Genomic DNA, 13,610 nt, shown 5'->3' on the forward strand with positions numbered 1-13,610 from the left:
GGACAGAATAATTGGTCAGGTTTGGCTAAGCCACCTCAAGGCCAAGTTAGAAAGGAACAAAGGAAGGGTGGGGCCTTAGGAATTGGAGGGAAAAGCAGGGGAAACCTGCAATGTCCGGACTAGGAGATCCCTCCCCTTACCCCTCTCCCTCTCAGCGTGGCTCCAGCTCCCCTGAGCCTGAAAGAAGAGGAAATAGTGTTTTGCAGGTGCACCCTGTCCTACGACTTCAGGGGGCATCACTCACACGCAGTCTGGGAAAATGGCGCCCCCAGGGGTGGTGCAGTGGACTGCCTGCTCAGCTGCACATGCAGCCCTGGGAGTCATTTGTTGTTGTTGTTGGGTAGCGAGGCGATGTTTGGGGATGGGACAGGAGTGACGAACACTGTGGCCTGGCTTAACTAGTGACTGATTCCATCCATTCAGTCAACAACTATTTATTGCCACAGATTATATGCCAGGCATCACGCTAGGGGCTGGAACTTCCCGGGCCCGAAATAGATGTACCCTCTAGGGAAGGTCTGGAGGCAGCGGGAGGTGTGGAGAAGAAGGATGCAAACCCACAGTCTTTCCCCTACCTCTCCTTTCCCTCTGCCCAGCTTCCTCCATTCTTCAGGCCCTCCTGAAGGGGCTTCCAGCATCCTCCCCTCCCCTTCTCCCACGGTCAGCTAGGCTGACGGTGGTGGGGGCCACGGGGACTTCAGGCTGCAGTGCAATTTATTCCTCCATGTGGCACTTAGAATTCACTCACTCATTCATTCATTCATTCATTCATTCGTTTTACTGCTTTTATTCCAAGGGCATCTGTTTTAACTGATTTTTTAAAATTAAGTGCAGCAAAAGCAAAAAGTCATTCTGCCTCCATCTTCCCAGTTTCTTTTTCAGAGAGAACTATTCTTTCCAGTTTCTAGGTCTCCTTCCAACTGTTTCTAGGTATTTCCTGGTGTATATCATGTCTATTACTTTCCTTTTTCTCAGAAGATATAATGCAGTACACACTGTTCTACACCTTGATTTTTTTCACTTAACACGGCATCAAGGTATTTGGTCCATATCCACACTTGTTTCTCCCACGGCCACGTGCTGTTCCCATGCGGGGGCATCCCAGCGTGTTTATGCCACTCCTCTATCGGCCAACATCTAATCTGTTTCCAGTTTTTCATGGCCGTGGAGGTCTTTCTCCGTGCATCTCCGTGCGTTTCTGGGAGTCTAGATCCCTTGAGGTGTACTTGCTGGGGAAAAGGGAATGTGCCCTTTGCCTTGTGATGGATATCATCTAACAGCTCTCCAAGGCGTCACACCAAGTTACCCCCAAACCCCCTTTCGCGTCTGTCAGTCTGAAAGACGACAAGCTGTCTCGTTTTCATTGGCAGTCCTTGTCATGAGGTATGTTAGCAGCGTTTTCACGTTTCCAACCATTGTATTTCCCTCTCGCTCACCTGTCTCTTCAACAGTGTTTAGGAACCACTGCGCTCCAGGCTGTTCATGCTTCCAGTCACACAGGCAAAGGGTCTGGGGCCTAGGAAATGTTCAAGGTCCTGCAAAAAACGTTTGAGGCCCGGGGTGTTGAGGGGTGGGGGATGTACTAGCTTTAAAATACTTTTAAAAGACTAGAAAATTGAACCTAAAGCGATGTAACTTAATGTCAATCAAGCATAATCTTATGGCAAGTTCATTAACTGGAAAATCTGGAACTCGTGAACATTTCGTTACATGTGAAAGCAATTTGTTGGTTTAGATGTTCTCATTCTGCAGAAGTCCCAAATATGCATGCTGCTTTTAAAGAAATTAGAGTCAATTTTAAGTTAAATGCATTAATTGCACTTGGATAATCTCACAATCATAATTATTGAAAACTTTTTTAATTTACTAGAAAATGACATTACATTTAATGTGGGATCAGAGTGTGTTTTCATATGAGTACGTTTCATGTAATTTGGGGGAGGTGGTCTTCAAAAGTAAGCGGGTCACGGGCCAGTGGTGGTTTTTATTTCAAAAGCCTGCAAACCTCTGAATCAGAAAGACAAGGTCTCTGCCCTCACGGAGCTTTTGGTCCAAGAACAAGGTGAGCTTCTCAGCAAAAGGCAGAGACAGTGAAAGGGGTCGGATCTGAATCTGGGGCTAGCTGAGGACCCCTGGCTTCCTCCCAACCCCCTGACTCTCAGAGAGAAACCCTCTCGTGTGTCACCTCCACCTCGTGGCTCAGGGCTGGACACTGGGATTTTGGAAAGTCAGTGGGGTAATAGGTCCATGCAGGGAAGGATGGGGTGGAAGGGGTGTTATCTGTGGTCTCGGGAAACAGCCTGGGGTGGGGGTGGGGAGAGGGGGGCAGAGATAGGGAGGAAAGGGGACAAATTGTTCCCAAATGACATCGTGAGACAGCAGAACAAAATGTGTTTTTTTTCTTTCCTACTCTCCCCTCTTTTAAAGGGAAATAGAGATCATTCCTTGAAAGGGACCATCTGGGGGTCTGAGTCACAAGTGTGAAGGTTTAAGACTGGGAGGTGAGCAATTCAGCACCTCCCCCTCCTCCCTGTCTGCCTTCCCTCCCATCCAATATTGAGCAGGGAAACGGCAGAAGTGGTGTTAGGAGTATACACCCTGATGCACATCTTCCAACACATCTTCCACGGCCACTACCTAGTCCCTAAATGTGTCTGTCCTGCCGTCCTCCTTCTGCGCACCCTTTCCACAGCCCAGAGAGGGGTTCCTGGGCTGCAGCTCGGCTCCCGCCAAGACCACACCTGGGAGGATTGAGCCAAGGACAACGCACAGCTAAGGGCTTGCCTGAACGTGGGCTGAGCCCTTACTCTGGGCCCTCCTCCCTGGGCGATCTGGACCACTCCGCACCGCAGCTTTCCCCCTGCAGCGGCAGAGCAGCAGTGGCCCACAGGGTTGTTCCGGGTGTTAAATGAGATCACAGAGATAACGCACTCAGCAAGTGCCCACCGTGGGTTGGAGCTCAGGGCACATTGTCGTTAACCTTCTTTGGAAAGATGACGAAGGGGGAGAGAGAGGGAAGATGAGATCGACAGGACACAAAGGGGAGAGGATGAGGAGGATCAGGGGCAGGGTGGGCAGCACACTAGGCAGCCCCGCTTCTGCCTCTCTGGGGGCAGTCCACCTGCAGCCAGGAAGGAAGCCCCTTGGAAGGAGGAGCTGGCGGAGGGGTCCAGCCATTTGGTAAGAGAGGAGGTCGTTTCTGACCCACCTCTCCTCCCCTCTGCAGCCCCACCTGGCCCACCTGTCAGGGTGACCAGACCAGACATAGTGGGCCAGCAGCATCCTGGGCCTCCTGCAAAGGGAGGGGAGTGGGGCATTCCTGGGAGAGAGGAGTTAGGACCGCAGGTGTGAGTATGGGAGCTGGGATTCCCCGTCAATGGCTCGTGGGGGCCCCAGGCACAGCCCACCCTGCGTAACTGGAGGCCGGAGGCTGCTCTGTTCGAAGTGTGGGACTGTGTAACAGAGAGCGGGTGGCACTAGCTGAGACAGGTTCACTCCTCCCGCGGGCCGGCTGAGTCCGCCTCAGCACCTGAGCAGGTGTGTTGGGGGATCTACAGGCTGTCACTTCTAAAAATAGAGCCCCACAGCCTGGGAGTCTGCCAGGTGTGGCAGCCACACAGACTCCCACACTGGCTGATACGCACACACACATCAGTTCTGGGCCCGCACAGTCGCACTCCCACTGCCTAGTGCAGACCCCAGGGGACCCATGGACACCCAAGAAGACACACACTTACGTTTATGTGCACACATCTTTGTTTAGGCCCAACCCCGGTCTAGGCCCCCAACCCACACATTCCCTCTCATCACACGCACACCCCCCAGTCCACACTGGCACACACACAGCAGCTCCTGGGCCTCCTCACCTAGAACATCGGCCCCCCGAGGGCAGCGCCCCAGCTGGTTTTGTCTGCTGTTTGCTGTTCCCTCCATGCCTGTAGCGGTGTCTGGCGCAGAGCTGGTGCTCAGAAATGTTTGTTCTATAAGTGAATGCCTGAGCACACTCGCATGTGCACACAAACACACACCCATTCTGTTCTATAGGCCCTGGAAAGGGCTGAACCAGGAGGCTGGCTTCCTCGGGCCTGGCTGATCTCCTACACCAAGTCCAAGCCCGGAAGAGGGCCTGGGGCGGGGGGGTGGGGGGGTTCCAGAGGAGCAGCAGAGTGAAGCCACTATTTGAGAGGGAGGAGGAATCTCTCTTTCTTCCGGAACACCTTCCTGGGGGAGCCACAGGGCTGTGCTGGGGCTCCGAGTCGGGGAAGGTCTGGCTGGGCCATGTCCCAGGAAATCCCCTGATTTCGGGCCCTGCTCTGAGTTTTAGGCAAGCCTCCCTATCTAGGAGCACTGGGCTTTGCTTCCACGGGGCCTGGGGTGGGCCTCCCACAGCCTGCAGGCAGCTGCCCAAGTGAGCCTGAGGAGGCAGAAGCAGAGCAGGGCAGGCAGGCAGGTGGACAGGATCCTTGTGCAGTGAGAGCCGGGGGGACTTCTTGGCAAGAGGGCTGGAAAGGGCATCTGAGCCTCTTTGACTCCAGGACTGTGAGGGAGCGCCATGTCTGTGCTAGGACCTGCAGACACACAGTAAGGCCTAACCAGTGTTTGTAGACTGACTTAATCAACTGAGGAGCTGGATGGAGAGAAGTGGAGGCCAACTGGGCCTGACCACCAGTAATGAGGAAGGTGTACTCTGACCCAGGAAATACCGAGGGTCAAGGCCAGGCCCACAATCACAGCTCAAATCAGAGGACACAAGAATGAGGTGTCTGAGGGGGGCAGGCTGATGGAGGGTAGGACCAGGGACAGACAGGTAGCAAGTGGATGAACAAATGGGTAGACTAGAGGATGGACTGGAAGACACAGGAGAGTGCATGGGCAAGTAGGAAGACAGAAATAGGTAGGTGGCCCCTGAGCAGTTCCCCCTCAGTCATTCTCTGAAGCCCCACAAGGGCCTGAGGACCTAGCTACTCCCACACCTGGAGGTGGGGGATGCCAGCACCTGCTTGGTCGGATGCCCAGAGATGCACCTTCCACCCAGGTACAAGCCCAGATGTGGAATCACCCCCAGCTGTTCTCACTTGAGCAGGTGTGCATAGGATGGGGTGGGAGTAGGGGCCCTATCTATGGGCTAACACCTCTAAAAATAGCCCTCCCAAAGTGGCTGGGGGGAGCCTGAATTATGACAGACACACACCCCCTTCCATTGGCCGAATCACAGCGCTACACTCACTGACACACACACAGATGGTCACTCATATTTGACACCTGGACACCAGACCTCCAGATGCCACAGGGCCACCACGTTGCACAACTCTAGAATGAGCCAATTGTGTGGTCTGCAATGTTTGGGGCAACCTGGCCCCTCAGATATACTCCCACACTACACTGTCGCTAACCTGCAAATGTACGTTGAACAGCCATGGGCCCCAGCCTTACCGCTGTCAGGAACACCTCCCCACCCATGGGGTATTTGAAGTCACACCTTCAATGGCTCCTTCCAAAGAAAGCCGCAGCCTGAGTCATAGGACCCTTCCTGATGTCACCTTCCAACCCTGTCTCCTGCCCTGTGAGAAGTTTGCTCGTCCCTCCAGCCACATTTCACGCCTTAGGTAGGCTCTCCCTTTCCAGGACACCTTGGTCCACACTATTCCCACAGCCAGGACCCCCTTTCTTATCTCAATCCCAGACCTCACGTACTGGTTCTATCATTCAAGACAGAGGCCTCTGTGTACCTCAAGTTAAAGAGTGTGACATACAGGAAGGCCGGATACGTGTTTGTTGACTGATTTAACCAACTGAGTAGCTGGATGAAATCATTAGAAAAATAAGTCAGCTAAAAATCAGTGCCAGATGGGCTGGTGGGGACTAGTTGCTATGGGGTTCTGGTCAGAGGGGGCTACAGCCCCTGGACCAGAGGATGTAGAACCTCCGCAAGCACACACTCGTCACTATAGGCCCACGGCGTGCGTCCCGTACCCTCTGACCCTCCACTTTCCATGGAAAAGATGCACAACTGACTAGTCAGCCCAGCCCAGCCCTGCAACAGCAGGGGAGGCCAGCAGGCCATGGAAGGAACATACCACCAAGGCTAGGGTCTCCCAGTCCCCTGTTCCCTGGGAGACACCCATGGATACCTGGGAAAGCCCAAACACTTTTCTAGGGCTTTCTTCAGGACTGGGGAGTGCCAAGGCAGGCCTTCTGCCAACACAACAGGTCCAGGGACTTTGGATGTTCTGACGTTGGTGGCCTTGCCACACCCCATGTGGGTTCAGCATTGGCCTGGGCCTGAGCCTGGCATTGACGGATTGATTGCCCATGGAGTTCATTCTTTCAGGACCAATCACACCTGCGTAGTGTTCGCTCTGTGTAGGGCCCATTTCTAAGCACTTCATCTACTCCTGGCAGTGACCCTGTGAGGTCAGTTCTATTCTGATGCCCATTTTATGGTGAGGGGCACTGAGACATGGAGATGGAAGGAGCACTTTACCAGAGGTCACGGCATCTAGGAGCGGGTCGAGTAGTCTGGATTCAATCCCAGGCTGCCTGGCTCTAGAGCCCGCATTTTAAACCACTACATTATTTAAACGTATATTTTTAAACAAGAAAAAGCGAGACTTCTTGGTCCAAGCTGCATTAGGAGCACAGACAAGTGACACTTCAGGTCGTTCTCAGCCCCATGTCTGTCTGTCTGTCCGCACCCCCCCCCCCCAGCCTGTTTCGTCCTCATGCCACCAGGCACACTACACCCTCCTGGTTCCTGCACCGCCAGGCATCAGCCCCTGGGAACTCTGCACTCTTGTGTTTGGGTCCAAGTCCTCTGGAATGCACCATCCCCAAGCCCACCCCCTCCCCTGCCACCAGTGGGCTCTACCCAGGCCGGCATTCCTGGAGAGCTCAAAGGCGGCTTATTTCAGGGGACATTTTCCCCATGGGGCCCCACCCACAGTCTCACAGATGCTGCATCTCAGGGCCACAAAGCCAGAAGTGGCTCAGCGACATCAGGGCTGACTCTATTCTCGGTGACTAGGGCCTTGGCAGGCAGGACACCCACACAGTGCCCCTCCCCATCCTGGTGTGTCTATAGAGCTTCTTCTGGGTTCTCAGAGGGGTTCAATACTTTTTTCCCACCAGCTTCTCTCAGTCCCATCGCATCCCCAGAGACTGTGTCCTGGGGTGTCCAGCCCTGTGGGGGGCGCTGCAGGGCCTGCCCCCAATGGCTCACCCCGCCAGATGAGTGGCACAGCCTTCCCAGGAGCTGGCAGTGACACTGAGGCAGCAAATCCCCAAAGACCTTCTGGGCCTGTCTGTGCTCAGCCATCTCTCTGCCTTGAATATTCACCTCAGGTACACTTGCAGGCTGCTGAGGGGCCCAAGAGCATGTCCTAGCCTGCTGTCCCCAGGCCCCAGCTCTCAATAAGTTCGGACAGCCCCAGCAATGCCCGCCTGGGGTTAAGTGTGGGGCCCGCCGCTCCACAGAGACTGCATGGGCCCCTCCCTGGCCCCGGCACTTCTAGTTCCCCCTCCTGGCCCATCCTGAGTCAGAGGCCTGTCCGCTCCCACCGCCTTCAAGGCCCAGCGGTCTGGGTAGGAAGGAGCAGCCTGAGTGCCAGAGCCTGTGGAGGTAGGCCAGGCCCTTGCTCCTTGCTGACCTTTAGCAGGACCTGAGCATTCTCTGATCTAGAATTGCCACATGTACACACACACACACACACACTCCCATTCACACTCAGACACACACTGACCAGAGATGGAACTGTCCAGGTGTGGGTCTGAGGCAGGCCAGGGAGCCGTGCTGGGCTGAGCCAGTACGAGGTGTGGCCTCTTGGCCTCTCCTTGTGGAGGTTCCAGCACCTCCTGGTACTGGAGGGCAGAGCCGGCCCAGCCTGGGAAAGAGGCTCCCACTCAGAACTGCCACAAATTCTGGCTACTTGGAGGCCCTGCTACAATTCTCTCTCTCTCTCTCTCTCTCTCTCTCTCTCTTTACACACACACACACACACACACACACACTGTACTCACCCCAGGCTCCTCCTCTGCAACCCCTCTAGGTCTCCTCCCCACCCCCACTCTAGGCCTCATAGAAAGAGTATCAGAGACCCACAGAACCTTGGGCCCCTGGCTCAGCCCCTGGAAGATGAGATTAGCCCTGGTGGCCCAGTTTCAGGGACTTTCCCAATAGGGTCTTCTCTAATGGGCCCCACTGTCCCCCAGCTGCACTTGGTGATTGCTGAGTGGCCCCTGCACACCTGCCCTGCGCCTGCACCTGCCCCTGAACTCGTCGTGGCTCCTACTACTTCCCAGGATCTGCAGACTGCTCAGATCAGGGTCAAAGTATTTTGTTTTCTTTTCTTTTTTGTGTGTTTTGGGGGTTTTGCCCCCACGTACATGCAGTTGATGGCTCTGCCCGAAATGCCCTCCCTCCTTACGCTCCTGACCATAAAGCCAGCAGTCAACACATCGACACTTACGCATTACTGCTGGCCAAGCCCTGGACTAAGAGCTTTACATCCCCCACCCTTTAACCCTCACAGGAAGCCTATGAGAAAGTGCCAGTTAATTGTACCCATTGTTCAGATGAGGGAACTGAAGCTGAGAGAGGTTAAGGAATGATGCATTTCCGCCCACCATCCTGGGACTCCCCCTCCTCCTCCTCACTGCGAGCCTGCCCCCTGCTCCCCCCAGGAAAAACCACTCCAGCCTAGAGCCACTGCCCCTTGCAGTGACTTCAGTCCCCAAGCATTGACGTTAGCCCTTGTCCTCTGTCTGGAGCTCTGTGACAGCTGGTGGGCGGGCCTGGGTCTGAGTCACCACCTTGCAGCCCCACGAGTGGGCGGTGCAGGTAACTCCTTGCTGCCTGGAGAAGTGAGCCACAGCAAGGATGGTCACGGCCCTGCTTCTCTCTGGCTCACCCATTCCCCAGCCACTTTCCTCCCCTCTCCTCACCCTGGCACCCATCCCTGACCAACCCTTTTCTTGCCTTTCCTACCGTTCCCAGGAGAAGTGGCAGCTTCTGCCTGCTCTCGGCTGGGCACTGCTAATGGGAAGCAGAATCTGTGCTGGGCTGAACCTGGGAGAAGTGCGAGGCGCCCCCCGCAGCCACTCCCCCAGCCTAGACTTGAACCCTGGCCCAGGCACAGCACCCTGGTCACCTCTGACTGGCCACTTCAGTGTGTGTGAACACTTGGAGGGATGGAGGTGCAGGAGCCGGCGGGGAAATGAACCATCGAGCCAAGGCCACGTCTATTTAAGGGGCGCTGAGTTAAAAATAGACCCTGAGTGCCCTAGGGCAGGCAGCAAGCACAGTGACCTCTGGCTCAGACAGGGAGACGGATTCCAGGGGCCCTGAGGACTATCTGCGCCCTGGAGCCCTCCCCACAGCCTCCCTCCCTGGCAGGCACACATGACTCTGTCGAGTGCCACACACAGCCCAGCGTTGCTGGGTGGAACCAGCAATGTTTTGTGTGCTTTGCAGATTGCCGTGTTTTGTAGTGAAGAGCGTGAACTTTAGACCTAGCAGGACCCCAGCGGGGGGTTACTGTATAACTTCCCCATTTCCACCCCCCCATTTTGCAGAGCAGAGGACTGAGGTCCAAAAGAAATGACTGGTTCAAGGTCTTGCCCAGCGAGGCTAGAATCAGGCCTCCTGGCCCCCAGCTCAGGACCCTCCCACGGTTACATCCTGCTAACCCTGTCAGATTGCACAACGTCTGACTGTATTTTGTTCTTTGGTGTTCTGTTAGGTAATGTCATGTAGACAGGGGTATAGGCTGAACGTGGAGGTGGGGAAGTTATTGGAAGGAGAAGGTGACAAAAAGGCCATAAGGCTCAGGTACAAGCAATGAGCCCATATCCTCCCCCGCCCAGATTGAGCCCTACTCCCCCACCTGAGACTTCTCCCCAGGTCAGGTGTCATGGGTGTGGCTCAGCACCCAGTACCCTAATTAGTGAGTGCTGACAGTTTCTGGTTTATGTGTTATCGCCTTGGGTCCACTTATCTTTATCAGGGCCAAAGGTTGATGGTAACATTCTTGCCCCGTCTCAAAGCCACTCCATGAGGATTCCATGGAGCGTTTATGACCCCTGTGAATAACAGCCCAGTTTCCTCTACACAGCAGCCTGGCTTGTCTGAGAGCTGCCCCGTGGAGCCTTGGGTTCAGTCCCCACCCTGCCCACCAAGAAGACAGCACAGAGTTCTCCCCTCGGCCAGGCAAGGAAAGTGGTGTCCAGGCAAAGCCAGCTGGGCGTGGACCCAGGCCCCCTGCCCTCCAGCCTCAGGCACCCCACAGGGATGCCCTGGGTGCCTGAAGCTGCCAGGACCCCGACCAGGGGCCTCAGCCCCTGCTCCTCCAGCTGGACTAAGGGTCTTGGGCCTTATCAGCCCAAAAGATAAAATTATAATCTGGCCCTCTGTGCCCCAGCTCTGCCCCTCACAGCCAGCCTCCCTACTCCCCATTAGGACAGAGAGAGAGGGCCGTGAAGGGACCTGGGGGAGCTGGGCAAGGCCCTTTCTCTGGTCTGATGGCAACATTAGCCTCAGAACCGGGCCCTCGGGTCCTTCCTTGATCCCCTCACAGCCTCAGGAGAGATGGCTTCTCTGAGAAGTGATGTAAACCCTTCCTGATCCTGCCATTCCCACCTGGACACCCTTGGTCCAGCGACATCAGAGAGGACCTGGGTCCAACTCCTAGCTCAGCCGCTGTCCTCTTCCTCAGGACCCCGGGCAAGTCACTTCATACATCCAGACTTCAACGGTGTCACCTGTAAAATGGGACTGGACCTTTCTCTATCCCAGAATACCCTCCTTCCTGCTGAGACTGGTACCTGAGTTTAGGTGACTGCCCCTCCGCCTCCGCCCGGACCCACCTGGAGCAGGACCCCGGGGCCTGAGGGTAGCTCTTGTGTGTCTCACATCTACTGGGCCCCCTTTACTGCTGCCCAGACCCCCTTAGTTCCTGGGCCAAGGCTCTAGGAACCTCCTAGGGGAGTTAAAGACACCTGGCGAGGATGTTCTCAGAGACCTCAAGGGGCTACAGGCCCCTGCCCAGCAGGTGTGTGTGTGTCCACCCGCCCTCCGGGGCATTGTCTGGAGGGGGGATTGTCCGGGGGCCTGGCGGTTGCTTTTATGGCCAGGCATAAAAGGTAATCATTGACCACATCAATACCGACCTGTGCATCCGTGCCCGCCCAGGCTCGACCCTGCCAGGCCCTGGATTATTTTACAGTCACATAAAAAGAGCCTCCAGACTGGCCCCTGGGGACTTTGGCCCTCAAGGGGGGAGTGGGAGGGAGCCGTTCCCTAGAGACGCCCTTTGCTTATAGTAATATTTACTTGGCCAGAGAAGAGCCCCAGCCTTTTATCAAATACCGCTGGGATTGCCTCCGCCTAGCCTGCCAAGGCCACAGAGTCCCCGTGAGTAGGGGCCATCCCTTGGACCCCACCTCTGTGCCTCTTCTGTCAGGACCCCCTAGCAGCCCAGACCCACCCAGCAGAGCCCCTCCTCAGGCTGGGACTCAGGACACACCTTGGAGGTGTTCCCTTCGCAGGTTCTACCTCAGTGAGCCCTTGCTAATGCCATGGAATCGGAACCGAGATCACTCCCATTTACACACAGGAAGGCTCGGGCTCGGCGGGGCCGGGTAACCTGCTGAAGTCACCCAATCAGTGCATGGCAGACCTCAGCCATGTCCCTACAGGGCAGCAGCCTCCAGATTTGTTTGTCTGTGTGCTGCTATCAGTAGGAACAGCTCTGAGCACACACCTTTGATCTACTGATACAGATCCATAAATCATGCACATGTATGACTGAAAGCCTCTCTATTAAATATTAGCAGATGTCTGCACGTCCTGTCACTCAAGGCAGATTAAATCAAATGCTTGAGCAAAACCCAACAGGCAGAACGTGGTAGGAGGAAATGCTCACGCTCAGACACGAACCCCGGGAATGTGAGTGAGTGCAGCAGAGACAGTTCTGGAAAGGTCGGGAGGGACCCAGCGTAGCCAGCCAGACTGCCAGGTCTCATCCAGGACGCAGTGGGGCGCCACACCAGGTCCATGCACAGGGGCGGGACTCTATGAGAGCTGTGTTTTGGAAACTGCCCTCAGGCCACGCTGTGGAGCAGGGATGCATTCTCAGACTGATGTCTCGAGTGTGAGGCGGCCCTTCCAGAGGCACCAGGCCGAAGGCCAGTTAGGAGTTGCCACACCTGTGCATGTTCACACACCCTCTGCCATTTCTCAGCTGGCCAACCTTGGGAGAGTGCAGCAACCTCACCGTCCTTGCTTTCTCCCATCTGTGGAATGGGAGAACAGCAGGACACACGCCACAGATATTGTCGTTCTGGCAGGCGGGGAGAGCTGGCCAAAGGGTCCGATTCAGGGTCTGGTCAGAGCACACGCTGTGTGAACGGCAGCCGCTCTCGCTGCTAGAACGCACCTTCTCTTGCTCTGCCTGAAGAAATCAAACCGACTCCCCAGGAACCTAGTTCAGACTTCAGCTTCAAGGACCCCAGTGGACTCACTACTCCCTCCCCTGGCTGACCCTGCTCGGGACTCACCCAACTAATGGAGCACTTCGCACATCATGGGACAGTTACTTACATATGTATCTGTCACCCAGACCATCTCTGTGCTCCTCTACCGGGCACTTAATGGGCCTGGGTACATTTTTGTGACTTGGTTCAAGGTTGCCTACCAAGTGGAACAACGTTAGAGGAGGAGAGGGAGGAGGAAGGGAGCGGCACGGTGGGAGGCACTCTGTTCAGCTCTGCACGTGCATTATTTTACGAATCCTTTCATTCACCTTATAAGGTGGGTGTACCAGGCAGAATGTGCCATGGTAACAAACATCCCAACATGTCAGTGGTTCAAACCGTATTTACTTCTCTTGGTGCCAAACAAGGAGTGCAGGTCCCCCAGAGGACTCTGAACCATGTTGTCCTCACTCAGGGACCCAGGCTGAAGGAAGCGCCTATCGACGTGGTTGTTCACCGTCACCACGGCAGCAGAAAGAATATGACCGCTGACACATTAGCTAATCTCCGTTGCTACCTGGAAATGGCATGTGTCATTCTACTCAGATTTCATCGGCCAAAGCAAGTCACTCGACCACACTGACTTCAAGGGGGTAATGAAGTACAATCCTGCCAGGCCTGTGCTCCCAACTCTGTGTCACGAAGGCCACACAACGTGGGTCAGGTCCGTCCCCAGCTACGCTAACCACTCCTAACTGGGTCACCCAAAGCCCTCTTGTGGCAAAGAGTAGAGCCCCCACTTCCAAAGACTATTCATCTCCTCCCCTCCCCCGGAAACCATCCCTCCGTAACATCAAAACGCAAGAACCTCGGGCAGTCTTTATCTTCCAGGGAAACTGAACTCATCGAGGAATCAGCCTTCACTTTGGTTAGGCAGGAAAATCACTACCATATTTCACATCCAATGCCGAGACATTGCGGGTCTGGCAAGGAGCACAGGAAAGAGGGGGGAAAAGCCAGGGGCAGCTGGCTGGGGTTTGGAATGTGATTTATTACCAAATAATTACATGCTATCTGCAGGCTGGGATCACACACTTGAGTCTGTGCCACAGGAGAGTCTGCCCCGTGCACTTCCCAGCGCC

Source organism: Desmodus rotundus, chromosome 5 (genome assembly GCF_022682495.2).
Source record: "Desmodus rotundus isolate HL8 chromosome 5, HLdesRot8A.1, whole genome shotgun sequence".
In the NCBI taxonomy this organism is placed as follows: Eukaryota; Metazoa; Chordata; class Mammalia; order Chiroptera; family Phyllostomidae; genus Desmodus; species Desmodus rotundus.